At 44.0% G+C, this 17,077-nt stretch overlaps 1 long non-coding RNA gene across 1 annotated transcript in view; it reads left to right on the top strand.

The window, feature by feature from the left end:
* Positions 1–8,306: 8,306 nt before the first annotated feature.
* The window catches only part of LOC143818051 (uncharacterized), a 102,060-nt gene continuing 93,289 nt past the window's right edge, over positions 8,307–17,077 (top strand). Inside the window, exon 1 of the long non-coding RNA XR_013224283.1 lies at positions 8,307–8,321. This is a non-coding gene — a long non-coding RNA (uncharacterized LOC143818051). The remainder of the gene's footprint in view (positions 8,322–17,077) is intronic.

The following is a 17,077-nucleotide window of genomic DNA, read 5'->3' as shown; positions in this document are numbered from 1 at the left end:
CCCGCTCATAATGTAGAACTCCAATGTGGAGTTTCACCTCAGCCACAAATTCAGTAATCTCCCCCTGAGAGAGAGGAGCAGCATTGATGGTGACCACGCGGATAGGATGAGAGAGTTTTTCAATCCTAAAACCTGCTGTGCGTGCAAACTCCTCATCAATGAGATTTGTGGCTGAACCACTATCCACAAAAACAGTAATTGGCAGCTCACTGCCAGCGATAAAAACCTTAGCAGGGAGCAAGCATTGAGAAACCACCATGGAGGATATACATAAGCTCAGATTGGTCTCCTCCACACCCTCTGAGCTTAGAAGTTTTCCGCCGTTGCATTTTTCTTAGACAGCAGAGGACAGATGTTAATAAAATGATCAGTTTTACCACAGTAAAAACAGGCTCCCTGCTTCCTGAGCTCAGGGACTGGACGCTTCACATGTGACACCCCTGCGATTTGCATAGGCTCCGTGGGCTCACCTGCAGCAACCTCACGTGAACCTAAACCCTCTCCCATAGGCGGTGTCTCAAGCTCCCCCTGACGTAAACGGCGATCAATGCGGACAACCAGACTCATAGCGGAATCTAGAGAAGTAGGAGTCTCGTACATCAGAAGGGCTTTTTTAACCCTTCCAGAAATCCCATGTATAAACTGACTCTGCAATGCTGGATCATTCCATTGTGTATCGATCGCCCAGCGACGAAATTCAGAACAGTAATCCTCTGCAACTCGCTGCCCCTGGCGAATAGAGCGTATCTTAGACTCTGCTAGAGCCATTCTGTCAGGTTCATCGTAGATTTTTCCAAGAGAGGAAAAGAAACTCTCCACAGAGTCAAATGCAGCAGAATCAGATGGCAAAGAAAACGCCCATGCTTGGGGATCCCCGCTTAACAATGACAACACCAGGCCCACACGCTGAGCCTCATTACCCGAGGAGATCGGGCGCATACGGAAATATAGTTTGCAAGCTTCACGAAAAGTAACAAATTTACTGCGTTCCCCAGCAAATTTTTCAGCCAAAGGAAATTTAGGCTCAGCAACTCTTCCTGTCACTCCAGCTTGCACATTAGATACTGCTAGTCCCTGTTGCTGCACTGCCCCCCTCAACTCAGTGACCTGTAGGGACAGCGCCTCCAACTGGCGGGTTATGGAAGTCATGGGATCCATGACAAACACAAAAAAAGAAACCCCTTTTTTTTTGGTGTTGTTGGGCCGATTATAATGTCACGGGGAGACTAGGTGAGCGAGAGCTAATAACCCGGGCCCCTGCAATTTCCCTCAGACTAGCGAAATCCTGACTGACCCTCTACCTGGAGTTTACACTGATGGTGTGCATGTCCAGGCCTCGACCCTCGCCCTGTCTCCTGTTTCAACCCTAGGCTGAAAACCTCCGCCCACCACCCAGTGAAGATGTAATTCACCAATACCCACAGTTAGCACAGACAAGGATAAAGGAAAATATACACCACGCCGCAGACACTTAGGAATCTATATATATAATTGTCTAAGGGTTTTTCCGTCTGTCTGTCTGTCTGTCTGTCTTTCTGTCTTTCTGTCTGTCTGTCTGTCCTGGAAATCCTGCGTCTCTGATTGGTCGAGGCCGCTAGGTCTCGATCAATCAGCGACGGGCATAGCATGGCGACGATGATGTCATAATGGAAATCCCGCGTCTCTGATTGGTCGAGGCCGCCAGGCCTCGACCAATCAGCGACGGTCACAGTATCGACGTAGATGTCATAATGGTTGCCATGGCGACGATGATGTCATAAAGGTATACTACGGGGACATGCATATTCTAGAATACCCGATGCGTTAGAATCGGGCCACAATCTAGTACACTATAAATGTGCATGGCAAAATAAATACAAACATAGGAAGGAGTAAATAAGACAAAGGAAAATACACCACCAGCAACGACTCTCCAGCAACCAGCTCTCCACTCCAGACCGAGATAACAATGCACAAGACAGAAGCTATAATCGGCGATGCCCAATGATCAGGAGAGCTATTTAAAGGCAATGGGCATGGCCCAGCTTCCAATCCGAGGATCAGGTAAATTAACCCCGGAACAGCTAGATAGAATCTAGGCGACGCCAATGAGCAAATAGTGGTCAAAAGCGGAATTACCGCTGTCTGTCGAATGACCTGGTCTGAACAGCGTCCTACATGACACCACCCTCAGAACACATTTCACCACACATACACCAATCTCACCACATAAAGTCGAAACACAAAAGTCGCCACTCAAAACTCACCATGCGCAAAATTCACCACATGCCAAACTTGCCACATGCAAAACTAGGCTCACGCAAAACTAGCCACACGTGCAAAACTCACCTCATGGAAAACTCGCCACATGCAAAACTTGCACTCGCGGAAAAATTGCCACTTGCACAAAAGTTGCAACACATGCACAAGTTGCCCACACAAAACCTGCACATACTCAAAACGCACCACACATAAAACTCGCCATGCACAAAACTCGTCATGTGTAAAACTTGCTGCACTAACCTGTCACATGCAACTCGACACACAAAAAGTTGCTACACGCATGTCACCACACAAAACTCATCTCACAAAAGTCGCTACATGCATGTCGCCACACACAACTCAACACACACAACTTGACACATGAAACTCGCCCTAAAACACACACAAGTCTGGTACTATATACAGGGGAGATGACATACAGGTACTGTATATATTATATACAGGAGCAGATTACACGCAGGTATATACCACATACAGGAGATGACATACAGATATATACTATATACAGGGGAGATGACATACAGGTATATACTATACAGGAGGAGATGACATACAGGTATATACTATATGCAGGAGAGATGACATACAGGTATATATTATATACAGGAGATGACATACAGGTATATACTATACACAGGGGAGATAACATGCAGGTATATACTGAGGGGAAAATGACAGGTATGAGGTCAAAATGTTAGGGGGAAAATTGAGAGGAGTGAGGGGGAAAATGAGAGATGTGAGGGGGAAAATGAGAGAAGTGAGGGGGAAAATGAGAGAAGTGAGGTGCAATAACTAACCACAGTTGGTTACTATGCACAGGCAATGCCGGGCTCTTCAGCTAGTCCTAAAAAGTCCTGATATAGTCAGTAGATCCCAATGTTTCTGGCTATTTGTATTTTTTTTCTAAATGGAACCATCAGTTAACTTGTTCCCTACAGTTGTGCTCAAAACTTTACATACCCTGGCAGAATTTTTGCTTTCTTGGCCTTTTAACAAATAATATGAATGATAACGCCAAAACTTTTTCTCCACTCATGGTCAGTGGTTGGGTGAAACCATTTATTGTCATCAGCTGAAAAAAGCCAAGAAAGCAAAAATTCTGCCTGGGTATTTAAACTTTTGAGGACAAGTGTATATGACTCCATGATTGAAATACATATTTTATTTTTAATGCATATTACCAATATCACTGAGTATAATTTTTATGCATATGTCATACATAATTCCTTTCAAGTGGAGTTTCTTTTTTAGCTGTTTTTATTTTGCTTAGCACCATTGTTCTAAATATTGAACTTGCAGATTATGGCTTCAAAACAAGTTGGAGCCCCTGTTTTCTGACTCTTTTCAGCTGCTGTTCTTTGGAATTTGAGACTTTTCAAAGTTTTGAACTATAGATCTCACCTCACTTTTTTGATGAATACCAAATCATGTATGTACTTGTTAGAATATCCAGAAAACAAAATATGGACAAATATAGTTTGATTATACTTTTGGGTTCAATTTCTTATTTTTCATTTCTAAATGAGAAAACTTATCAATATTTTTTATATTAATTTTTCTCACTGGAGGTATATTTAGAGTTGAATTACCTATAGTGCTATTATCCACATTTGGAATTTAAACCAAAATGTGCGTCTAGTGGTTTACTTTAAAATCGTAAAATGGTGCAGTTTGCATATTGATAAGCTTTCACAAAAAGTGTCTTTCATATTCTAGAAATGTATGATTCCGTGTAGAATGTGATTTGTTTCATAATAAAAAAAACTCATTCCACATGCTTAATTTCCTGTCTCCATAAAACGTCTGGGATTCCTCATTCTTACTAATGCACTTTTCTATATTTGTTATGTGAATATCATTGCCTTTTCAATGAGCTGAATTCAATTACTATTTTAAAGCACGTTCTGAGGATTACAGAATTTCTTCAACAATCTTTATTATTGTCATATCATTGATATTACTGTACAGTGTAAATGTATATTGTTGGGAACTTTTTAATTTGTGTAATTAAATATTGTACTTATTTGATTTCTTTGATTTTGGGGAGGCAAGCCAAGTATCCACAGTGAAACGAGAAATATTAAAATATATTAAGTAACTTTATTCATTTTCTTCCATTGCTGTTTTTGCCAATAAACATTAGAGGTTCAGTGCCTAAGGTGGCAGTCTGTAGGTGAGGGGCTAGCCTTTCCATATTAAAATAAAAAGTATGTGTCGGGGGAGCATAGCGAATCCTGCATTAAGCAGAGGGTTGGACACGATGACCGTGGAGGTCCCTTCCAACTCTAACATTCTGTGATTCTATTCATGAAGTGATCAGAAACACAGAGAGCATGGGCAGCTAGCAACCTGGCTGAATAAGTAAGATGAGCACCACCTTTCTTACTTCTCTGCTGTGCCAGCATATGCATATATGAGGCTTTTAAGTTTGGGTAAAGAGACGCTAAGCTGGTCCATGCATTGGAATCCACACACTGACCACAACACACAGATATATGAATCTAATCTAAGTTGTAATGTTGTCCATGTAGAAAAAAGAGAAATGGATCCAGAACTTCAGGTGAAATCCTAGGCTATATTTCATGCTTTAAAATATAGCATTAGGTTAAAGTTCACACTTGTCATGGGTTATATATCATACCCAAGAAGACAGTCCCACAAGAAATTCAAGAATAAGGTTGACACGTTTCTGAGCAATGCTTCTTAATCAATTTTTTTTTTCCTAAGTTGTAACTTTCCTACTTCCATTCATCTTAGATTCATCTTGGATTCTGTAATTAATGACTTAATTCCTTATCACTTCAACATAAGAAATAATTAATATTATAAATAACACATATTACATGGAGAACCTATTGCAGATTTTGCCCTGGGGCCCAAGAGCGTCAAAGCTGATTGAAGCAAACCTGTTGAATTAAATATTATTCTCAGCCAGCTTTAAATGTATATGAAATGAAGATTAGCTAGTAACCATTGTATTTCTTGTGCTCCTATTAATTTCTTTGCATGTCTTTTGAAAATGCCCATTTTTATTGTTCATGCTTCCAAAGCTAGCTCTATTCAATGCTAAAGATAAGTGGTTCTGATAAAATTTTAATTTGTCAAATATTCACCGGAAATTATATTCACAACTAAATTAACCCAGAGCAAAAAATGTTAGATGTAGGGGAAAAAATATACTCATCACTCACTTTTCCGGTTCCTCCACTACTGTCCAGATTTTTTTTTTTCAAACTTTTGAAGAGCATCTACGGTTCAGCAAAATGGAGGCAAGGAAGGCGCAATTTTATTGAATCTGTGCAAAGCGAATTTACAAAAATTCTTATTCTCAGATGTGTGGATTTTTTGTTTATTCAAGTAGAATTTCATTCCACTTGAATACACTTGCTCACTTCATTTCAATACCACTGCTACGCAGAGCACTCTTTCAGAATGGGATGTCTTTCCACTTGTAGTGAAATATGTATATGTATGGATGTAAGTTTTCTCCCTTTATTTTTATAACTGTTTTGCATATTTGTATGTCACTTTTTATTTCCATATTTTTATATCTTTTATTGTAAGCACTGTACCTTTCCTATTAAAGCTTAAAACTTTAATAAGTTTGAATCTTGTATGCTCTAAAGAATCCATAGCTTAAGAGTGTGTGACCCTGCAGCATTGCAGCATAGGACAGAGGCTGAATGCTGGATTGAGTGAGAGGAGATAGATTAACCCTTGCTAGTGCAACCCCAGTCACGGCTGAGAAGCAGGTATGTGACACCACTTCTGCTCCACCTACCTTGTCCCACCCTGCAGCCTCTCAGACAAGAGGAAAATAACCAACAGCAGCATATAGCCTATATTATCTTTTCCAAGTCTAATTATTGTATTCATTTTGATGAACTTTTGGGAGAATGCAGATTTTTTTTATAACAGGATTACCCAAGAACAATATTGATTGCTACACAGCCTTGTGGATGCTGACAATAACAGTTACAGCAATGCTCATCCTTCCTTATTCTATGTTGACAGGCTGCTGCAATGAAGTCACTATTACATGACTGTGCAGCCAATCACTGGATTCAGCAGTTATGCTTATATAGACTGCATGAGCCGTCATTTTATATTGTAGCCATGACATCTCCACTACAATTTACAAAGACTGCAGCAGTGGCAGAGTATCATCGCTGGACCGGGGAAATGTGATTCCTATAGTTGTTCTTTTACACATCTGCAAGTCTAGACAACAAAAAAATGGTGGACAACTGCTTTAATAATAAAAGTTAGTAAAAAATGGTATCCCGCTTTACCTTTCTCACTTCTTGGCTCAATATATTCTGATATGAATGAATCAAAGTGACTAGCTGTTAGGCCTACCTTTTAAAAGTCTGAGTGAGTACATGGGACACAGGTGTTCATGCAACTGGCAGGATGGTGCTTGTGGAGATGAGCCACCCTCAAGAATCTGTAGAGCATCAAGGCAGATGAAGTTAAGTCAGGACAGTAGAGATAGGAGCAGGTTATCACAGTGTTCACAGGCAATGAAGTACACCAAACTAGAATCTTCAATCGCAGTCAAAAGACACAAATGTGTGTCCTAATGAGACATAAAAGGCCTGGGAAAATGATGTCACCAGGCTATACAAAGCAACCTGAAAATCCAAACGTGGAGTACAACAGAAGGCAGCAGATCGGAGTGAAGCAGAGCCCATGATACCTGGAGCAGGTGTGTAATATCTTTGAAATTTAAAGCATTTCTGCCAGGTATTGATAGTAATGCAAACTTTAGTTTTGTGTTTTTTCTCAGGATCTCTTACACCAAGACTAAAGACAAAGATTGCCATTTTTGCTTATAAAGTATATTTATTAATACGTATAAATAGTCCAAAAATATACACTATTTAAATAACACCCTATCTCCCTTCCCAGTGTGTTATTTTTTTTATATAACAGTATGATAATTAAACTGCAATTAAGCATATTGACAATATTGGAGCACGTGATATAGGAAATGGAAATGTTACTTGTTTTGGTGCATAATATAATAACATGTGAAAGGTTCTAGCAGGAACGCGGAATGCAGTGACTGACGGAAGGCAGAGCAACGGTTAACAGGTATATTTACAGGCGAATACTCCACGTAGGGAGTAAAACAGTATAAATGGTAGAGTGAAGTACAACCGTTCAAATAACAACAGTTCGGTAGCAAGCCTGTCAGGAAATCCCAAAACTATAGCTCCTGTGAACTCAATAGCGCTGGCAACAGCGGGTGCTGTGTCCTAACTAATGGGGTTCAGCACACAACAATACACCATCTTCTGGTGACAGTGGTCGGTCTCCTGTACCTTCCACTGCCCATAGTCCATGTACTGTAGTGGCAAACTAACGGTGAGTGCTACAGTCCAGCGTGGCCATGCTAACGTACGCTGGCAAGCTTAGGTCACAAGTGTCAGTGCCGATATTAACCAGCACAGTCAGGGGTAGCTGATGGTTACACTCCAGTCTCTGTCAAGCAGAACGCACGCGGTACTCATTGTCCTGGAGTGCCTGACACCTGGCTTTATGGAATTCACCAGGCACACACTGCCTATCTCTCTCTGGTCCCCGCTGTTGACGATGGGTGACAGCGGTCACTGGTCTGTGTGGCACTGGTGCTCCTTGGAGGGAGCACTCCTCTCTTTGGCTGCTGCACACCCGGCTTGGCTCTGCTCTGCAAGACTCTGCTCCGCACGGCTCTCTCTGCTGGCACAGCTCTCTCCACAGACAACGGGGGCTCCTTCTATATGGTCCATCACCAAGTCAGTCCTCTCAGGTGGGGAAAGTAGAGCGTGCCACACACCGTTCTGCACGCTGCTCTGTGCTGTTCTCCGCTGGCGCTAGACTGCTCTGCTTCACGTGTTTTCCTCCTCTCTTACTTCTTCTCTGCAAGCTTCTTTAGCTCTCCCCGCCCTCCTGAGGCAGCAGGAATCTCCGTCTCCCTAGAGCTTCCCCCAGGCTGCAGGGGAAGGTCCACCTCCTCAAAGCTTTCCCCCAGGAACAGAGAATACAGCCCTTTCAGTTCAGGACCCGGCATGCAGGTGCTATCTGTCCAGTCTATCTCCTTACACATGCATAAATTGTGCAGGAATTATTGATATTTCTGTTGCTTTCTGTATATAAGCCAATCATTTTCTCATCTTCTCTGTTTCTGTTATTTGTTAATGTCGAAGCGTTTTATTCTACTTATACTACATTTTACTGTATAAAATCATTATATGTTCCTTTCCAAAGAAACTGTGTGAATTATGCATGGTGAGTTCATTTTCTCCAATAAATGTATTTCCTGGCAAGAAGAAAAACTGTAAAAGAATAAAAGGAGAAAAAAAGAGGATTATTAGCACGTTATTTTAACATTGTGTCAGGGTTCGGATTTAGTTGTTGAGGTTGCTTTGAAAATGCCGTGGCAGGCACTCAATCAGAAAAATGCTACTCTAAGTCAACATAATCCCTAAATAAGAGAAAGAAATCAACATATTACTGCTTCTGTATTCTCTAGAGGCAAAAGAGACTAAGATGAAGCTTTTCAGAAGCAATTTCATGTATAGGCCTTTGAAATAGAACTATAATTTCACAACTTTGCTGCAGTTCAGTGTCTTAAACTTAACTGCTGCCGAGACTTGCAAGCAACTTGTTTCAGGGCTAAATGTTTGCTGGTATTTTGTTAACCATCCAGCCAACCATTTAAGAGCCAAGTTTCCTCTCCAATGTTCTCCTCACTCTGATTTATGACCATGTTTATTTTGCATTTTGCAAATGGAGCGCCCCCAGTAGGGCTATGGGGTACTCGGTACCGGGTCCTTTCGGTTCTCAAGGGGGATGTCACGGCGGCTGACCCAGTCCGTGGCCCTAGGGACGTCCGTTATAAATGGGGGAAAGGTCTTTAAAGGGATATGTTCGTGACGCCACCTGTGGTATTCGGTCAGGGTGACCGATGCTGCTTAGGGGTCCACTGGGGTGGTGTAATGGCAGCTAGATGGTATACCTTCCCACAGTTGAAGTGTATCCCCAGGGCTTCCCAGAGTGTATATGGTGGATGGTGTGAGGCGCACTGAAGAACGAGGACACAGGGTTGCAGTCTCTTTACCTTTACTGAAGGCTTCAGCATCCACAGTCCAGAGCACCAGATCACAAGGTTGGCAGAGTCCGGCTGGACTGAAGGCAAATCCAGACTTCCCTTATCCAGGTGGAAATCAGTAGCCTTCCTCTAGTGCCTGGGTGTTGTAGTACCTCCCTGCTGAGCGTCTCGGTAAGGTCCTCACAACTGATGTTGATGTTCTAGATGTTATGTCTTTCTCTCTGTCCCCCTGATGGAATGGATAGGACAAACCCATATGACTGGTGGCCTGAGGCTTTTTACAGGGACTTTATCACGCCCCGGCCCCCACAAGTTGCCACCGTGCCTCCTGGGTATGGGTCGGGCAACTAATATGGAATTAGCTGTCCTGCCGGTCTCTGGAGCAAAGCTTGGAGACGATACTCCCTCGGTGTTCCAGCTACCGGATCCTGCACCTCAGAAAGGAGGCAGCCTTTTACAAGGCAGAACTCCTTTTGGTTTCCTCTCCTTTTGCTATGACTTCGTTTCTCACCCTCCGCATTACAATTCTCTTCTAATGTCTCTTTCTTAGGATGCTGCCGCATGTCGGGCAGGCACAGCTCCTTGGCTTTCTGTCTAGGCCTCTGACAGGATCCCACCCCTGTCAGGGACCCACTCTGTCTACAGCTCTTAGATGTTCTTCCTCTCTCTCTGTCTGCCTGACAGGTGCTGCCTGGGTGAAGCCCAGTCAGCTTCTGCCTAACTTCCTATCCAGACCACCTTTTTTACCTAATTGTGAGGAGTGCCCTAGTAATAGGAGCGTAGCTCCCCCTGGTGGACTGGAGTGTGAAGTGTGTGGTGTGGTTTGTGACACCTGGTAAGAAGATCTCCTTTATTGTCTTCAGACGTAACATCACTCCCCCTGGTGGAAGAATAACATTACTGCAACGACCAGGACCCTGGGGCGCTGCACAAATATCCCTTCATGGTTCTTTTTGTCTGGTTTCACATTCGCGGACGAGGGCTTTGCAGAGGACTGCGTAGTTCCTCAAGTTGAGCCCCACCCACTGGCGCACCTCTTTCTTCAGCTTCAGTCTTGTATATGTCGGCATGCGTCCTGCGCACCCTATCTTTATCATTGGGTACGCAGTCCATGCGGATGTATGCGGATGCCTCCGCATGCATAGTTTTCATGGTGCGCAAACCTGTTGCATTTTTTTGCGGTTGGCACAGCGTGAAAACGACGCATGCATAGGCATCTGCATATATCAGCATGGCCTGCGTACCCGATGTTAAAGATAGGGTATGCAGGATGCAGAGGGACAGCTGAAGAAAGAGGCATGGCAGTGCGCAGGGTTTAACGGAGGAACTACGCAGTCCTCCGCAAAGCCCTCGTCTACAAATGTGAAACTAGCCTTAGCTATGTAATGATACAGCTCTGCTTGCTTTCCTTATTTAGTGGTAAATTCCAACTTTGTTGTAGTACATTTATATTCAGATTTGGCTACTAAGTGTAGATCTCAGTGGCCATAATTGCACAGTTACATAGTTATTGAGTTGATAGGAATGAAAATTAATGCATTCAATTAAAATATGAAGCAGTTATTATATGAAGCCAATTGTGATGTAGGAACTGCTGGGTCAAAACATCTTAAAATTAATAGGAAGGATAGTTAGGTGCCCAAAATTTGTTGTGCATGATATTCAAAGGATAGCCATGTCTGGTCCAGTCCTGCTGATGAGCTAAGTTAGCACAAGATGCTTAAAATGTAATGATGGACAGTGAAAAAAAGATAATTTGACAATATACCCAGCCCTATAAAAAAGCAATCCCATTATTTTTTTCTACTAAATCAATGTATATGTGCATTCAATGTCGTGTGAGAGCGTTACCGTTAATATAATCATCTACTGCTACCTTCTCCAGAATCCAGCAGTATTCTGCTTCTTTTCTCTTTTTCCTCTCTGAGAAGCAGAACGTCACTGGATACCATAGAAGGCAGCAGTAGATGAGTACATTAACACATTCACACTACACTACATGCACATTCTAAACACACGGATTTAGAAAAAAATCTATTAAACACTTCAGTGTTCTTGTGCAACCACTAGTGTTGAGCATTCCGATACCGCAAGTATCGGGTATCGGCCGATATTTGCTGTATCGGAATTCCGATACCGAGTTCCGATATTTTTGTGATATCGGAAATCGGAATCGGAAGTTCCCAGTGTATGGTTCCCAGGGTCTGGAGGAGAGGAGACTCTCCTTCAGGCCCTGGGATCCATATTCATGTAAAAAATAAAGAATAAAAATAAAAAATATGGATATACTCACCCCTCTGGCGGACCCTGGACCTTAGCGATGTAACCGGCAGCCTCCGTTCCTAAGAATGCAGGGAGTGAATGACCTGCGATGACGTCGCGGCTTGTGATTGGTCGCGTGAGCGGTCACATGAGCGGTCACGCGACCAATCACAAGCCGCGACGTCATAGAAGGTCCTTCACTCTACATTCTTAGGAACGGAGGCAGACGCTTGGACCGGTGAGAGCTAGGGGCCGTCCGAGGGTGAGTATATCAATATTTTTTATTTTTATTTTTTTATTTTATACATGAATATGGATCCCAGGGCCTGAAGGATAGTTTCCTCTCCTTCAGACCCTGGGAACCATTCCGATATTTTGTGTCCCATTGATATGCATTGGTATCGGGTATCGGTATCGGCGATATCCGATATTTTTTGGGTATCGACCGATCCAATCCGATACCGATACCTTTGCATATCGGAAGGTATCGCTCAACACTAGCAACCACTCTTGTTCTCTCCGGCAGCCTTTGTGCACTTAACTGCAGTAATTACATACCACACACCAAACAAGACTACTGAAGCATTTCACTGGCCTCAGAGTTCATGTATGGTATACAGCATATCAATGCTGCAGCCTGGCACAAAAAACAGTCAGTGAATTCAGAGATATTCAACAAGTAAGTATTTTTTATTTTACTAGTTTATTGCATAGTCCCGTAACTAGAGTCCAATGGGCCAGGTGCAAACTTTGGACCTGGGCCCTCCCCAGCATGTTGGTCAGAAGTTTTGGCCACTGTAACTTTATAAATCCTATATGGACATTCGAGTTACACCCTCTCCACCATCATGTAGTAACGTCCCTCATCATGGGGTCATTCCTGATTTTGTAAATTTGTTAAAAAAGAAATACTGAAATATCACATGGTCATAAGTGTGATGCTAAATTGGGTTTACATCAGGGCTCTGGTTGGGCCAGTCAAGAATGGTTACAGAGTTGTTCTGAAGTCACTCTGTAAGGGCTGGCGGAACGCACCGAATAAATATAGAGATAGCGTTCGCAGCCCGGGGTCCACCGTGCAGACATGGAACCTGCTGCTAGGTATTGACGGCACTATATGGCAGTACTACGCCAGAATAAACACAGTTTCCATCTCCTGGTATGAACTAATGCGAACTCTGTTGCTTCACAGAGTCGCAGGGAAACAAAGGAAACGCTGTGCCCTGTTAGCAGTCACAGGGTGCAGCAGATGTATGCTAGTGGGATCCCTGAACTTCACCCCCACTATGCTGGTGATTAGGGTTGATTGATCACCCTAAAAGTCGGATCAGAAAGGATCGGTCCGATGACACTTGAAAATCCAGAATTCCAATTTCCGATCCTCATTGAAGTCAATGGGGATAAAAAAAATGGGAATTCCTAAAACACGTATTTTACATTGTGGTGTTTTCTAAATGACTAAAAATGTCAAAATAACATGTAGAATTGGTAATTGGAGGCAGCGGAGCCAGATAAATCAAATAATAATGGGCAAAAGTACTGTTTTTAGTATGAATAGCGGTTATAATGGGGTACATTTGGTCTACGGGTCAAAATAACATAATGCTTGGCAAACTCTTTGGAATTTACTTTTTCTTCATTCATTTCATTTTATTCTTCAACGGTAGGCATGGCGTTGTAGATACCATTATCACGCCTGTGGATCTCCCAGGCCGAGGTGCCTGCTTTGCTCTTTTTTCCACTAAGATCCAGCGCAAAAATGGTTCTTAAATGATTGTCTGTGGCTTCCGCTGCAATCTACGCCTGAGATGCAGGGAGGCCATACACTGGAACCAGCGGGGAAAACCACAAAATTCACTATAGATACTGATGACCCGAAATCACACCAACATCTTTCTGACCTACGTCGCAAGATGCTGGAAGGCTCTAGTCTACAGCTAACGCCCAGTCACCACAGTCAATAAAAATGTTGAAGAGATCTAAAGCTGCGCACCACAATCCAAAATAGAGTGCGCTGTAGCAAGAGTCCTGCCTACATTTTTGTCTGCACATCATTCCACGGCAGCAGCATTGATGCCATGTTTGCTGTTCCTTGCCCTGGGTACAATAAATGGTACCGAGTTCTACCCACTATTAATTTAAATTTTTTTTTGTTACTTTTCATCCTTCTTTTTTAAATAGCTCATTCTGATAGCTTTTTTAAGAAAATGTGTTTATTGTTAAAGAAAAAAAAATAAATAAATTTTGCTTGCCCTATTCCTCAGTTGTGTCAGAGTAGGTTTAAATATAAGAACTTTGCATGGTTTAGCGACATTTGAAAAATACACCTTCCGGGAGGCCTGTCTCAGGGGACTCTCACTGAGAGGGGTCCGCGTTCAGCTTGCCCCACTGCAGCAGGGATTCTCCAGGGGTACCATGAGGAGGAATGGACTCACCCCCATACACTGTTTCGTCTTCTTCTGCTTAGACTTATTTTTTTCTTCTTCTGCATTTTATCATTCTGCTTATTCTTCTTCTGCTTATTCTTTTTTTTCCTGGTCTTATGGTATCTGGTTCTTCTGGTTCTGGTGCTTTGGGTACTGGTGCTTCTGGTTCTTCCATTTCCTAAACCTTTGCTTCATCTTCTTCTTCCTCTAGTTCTTCTTCTTCTTCTGGGTCTTCTTCCTCTTGTATCGGTTCTTCTTCCGCTTCTTCTTCCTCTGGTTCCGGTTCTTCTTCTTCCTCTGGTTCTTCATCTTCTTGTTCGGGTTCTTCTTCTTCCGGTTGTTCTTCTTCCTCTGGTTCTGGTTCTTCTTCTTCCTCTGGTTCTTCTTCCTCTTGTTCCAGTTGTTCTTCTTCCGGTTGTTCTTCTTACTCTAGTTCCGGTTCTTCTTCTTCCTCTGGTTCTTCTTCCTCTGGTTCCGGTTCTTCTTCTTCCGGTTATTCTTCATCTGGTTCTTCTTCTTCTAGTTCTTCTTCTTTTGGTACTTGTATTTATAATTGTAATTTGTGAAGCATGTAGTTCAGGTGCATGGAGGAACAGCAAGAAGTACCAGTGTCCGAAAGCACATTCGTGGACCAGCTGATGTTAATGGAACCCGGATAGACAGTAGAAGGAACCTGTGGAAAAGACATTATCGAGAACCAGCTGGTGGTGCTGGGACTCTGTTATTAAGCAGAAGGTATAAGTGCCATTGGCACTAGCGAGAACCATCTGGTGCTGCTGGAACCCTGTTACTAAGCAGAAGGTATAAGTGCCATTGCCACTAGCGAGAACCATCTGGTGCTGCTGGAACCCTGTTACTAAGCAGAAGGTATAAGTGCCATTGGCACTAGCGAGAACCATCTGGTGCTGCTGGAACCCTGTTACTAAGCAGAAGGTATAAGTGCCATTGGCACTATCGAGAACCATCTGGCGGTTCTGGAACTCGTATTGGACTGCAGGGTTAGCATGTGTTACTAACCCCCAAAATAAAGAACAGCTTCTGTTACTGGAACCCGGAGCCACAGCAGGAGCCGCCTGGACTACCTGCACTCTGGAGACCCAGCTAACTCTACTGGGGCACGGAGCAGAAGCAGATCAAGTTGTGCATCTCCCCGATTACCAGTCTACGTTACCGGAACCCGGAGCCAAACTAGGAGGCAACTGTCCTGCCGGCACTCTTGAGACCCAGCTACCAGAGGAAACAGTGCAGGGCAACAGTGGGTGGTGCTGAGGCCCAGTGGTACAGGATTCATTGTAGGTGGACAGCAGAATTTGAATTGCCAGTAGCACAGCAAGAGTCCAGCTTGCATTGCTGAACCCCGACAACACAGCAGCAGGTGTCACTGTGCTATATGCACTTCCGAGCAACAGCTAGCGGTGCTGAGGCCCAGGCAGACAGGATTCATTGTAGGTGGACAGGAGAATTTGAATTGCCAGTAACACAGCTAGAGTCCAGCTTGCGTTGCTGAACCCCGACAACACGGCAGCAGGTGTTCACTGTGCTACTAACACTTCCGAGCAACAGCTGACGGTGCTGAAGCCCAGGTGGACTGGAGTATTTGTAGGTGGACTGGAGTATCTGATTTGCCAGTGGCACAGCCAGAGTAAAGCTTGTGGTGCTGAACCCCGTAAACAAAGCAGCGGTTGTTCACTGTGCGACTGACACTTCCGAGCAACAGCTGACGGTGCTGAAACCCAGGTGGGCTGATCAATCTAGTGGTGCCAGAGGGCCAAGTGTGGACCTGGAGACTGTTGCCAGACATGTGTTTATTCAGTCTCATCTGGCGCAGGGCTTGCAAGTCAACGTTATCAGTGGATAGGCGTGTGCGTTGGTCTGTTAGGACTCCACCAGCGGCGCTAAAGACACACTCCGATAACAAACTGGCAGCGGGGCAGGCCAGCACCTCCAAGGCATACTGGCTAAGCTCTGGCCATATATTAAGCTTGGAGACCCAAAACTTAAAGGGGGCAGAACCATCCTGGGACACACTGACATGACTGGACATGTAGTCTGCCACCATCTGATGGTAATGCTACATCCTGCTGAATGGAACCGTATGGGATGGTGCATGACATGGTTGCGGGCACACAAAACTTTGCCACATTTTAGCAAGACTGAACTGGCCTTCTGCAGAGTTGCTGCTCCTGCTTTGTGGATGGCTTTGTCCCCGTCCTGGAGGCTCTGATCTGCCATGTGAAACACTCGAAGTAGTCCTCTCAGGTGGAAATGAGGACATCATCGAATGTACCAGTGTGTCTTTGAACTCTTGCATTTTACGATCCCGGATCAACGGTGTTATCAGGGTTTGTAAGTTGTCCCGGTAGCGAGGATCCAGGAGGCTGGCCACCCAGTAATCATCAGTGTTGAGAATGCGAGTGATACGGCAGTCATTTCGAAGGCACTGCAGCATGAAATCACTCATGTGTTGCAGACTGCCGACTGGCCATGCCCCACTGCCCCCTGCTTGAGGTGTGCTCTCTGTCTCCTCTGCATCCCCCCATCCTCGCTGTAAATGATGGCTACCAGTGTGTGGTGTACCATCCTCCTCTGGCCATACTACTTCCTCCTCCAATTCTTCCTCCTCCTCTTCATCAAAAAGTGTCCCCTGTCTGGACCTTTGTGAGTTGCTGTGTTGCCTGGCTAACAACCCACCCGTAGAGCTGTGGGTAGACTGTCCTGATACAGAAGGCATTGTCAGCATTTGTTCCTCCTCCTCCTTCTCGTCCAAAACTGCATCCCTGATCCCTAGCATAGTTTTTTCAAGGAGGTATATGAGGGGTACAGTGATGCTGACTATGGCATCATCTGTGCTCGACATGAGAGTGGAATCATGAAAGGGCCGCAAAACACAGCAGATGTCCTTCATGTAAGCACACTCGGCACATGTGAAGTGTGTCCTGCGAGCTGTGCGACTCATTTGCATCTGATGCAGCTGGAATTTCATTACTGCCTGCTGCTGCTCACACAACCTCTCCAGCATATGCAACGTGGA

Source organism: Ranitomeya variabilis, chromosome 3 (assembly GCF_051348905.1).
Source record: "Ranitomeya variabilis isolate aRanVar5 chromosome 3, aRanVar5.hap1, whole genome shotgun sequence".
NCBI lineage: Eukaryota > Metazoa > Chordata > Amphibia > Anura > Dendrobatidae > Ranitomeya > Ranitomeya variabilis.
This window is presented reverse-complemented; position numbering and strand designations above follow the sequence as displayed.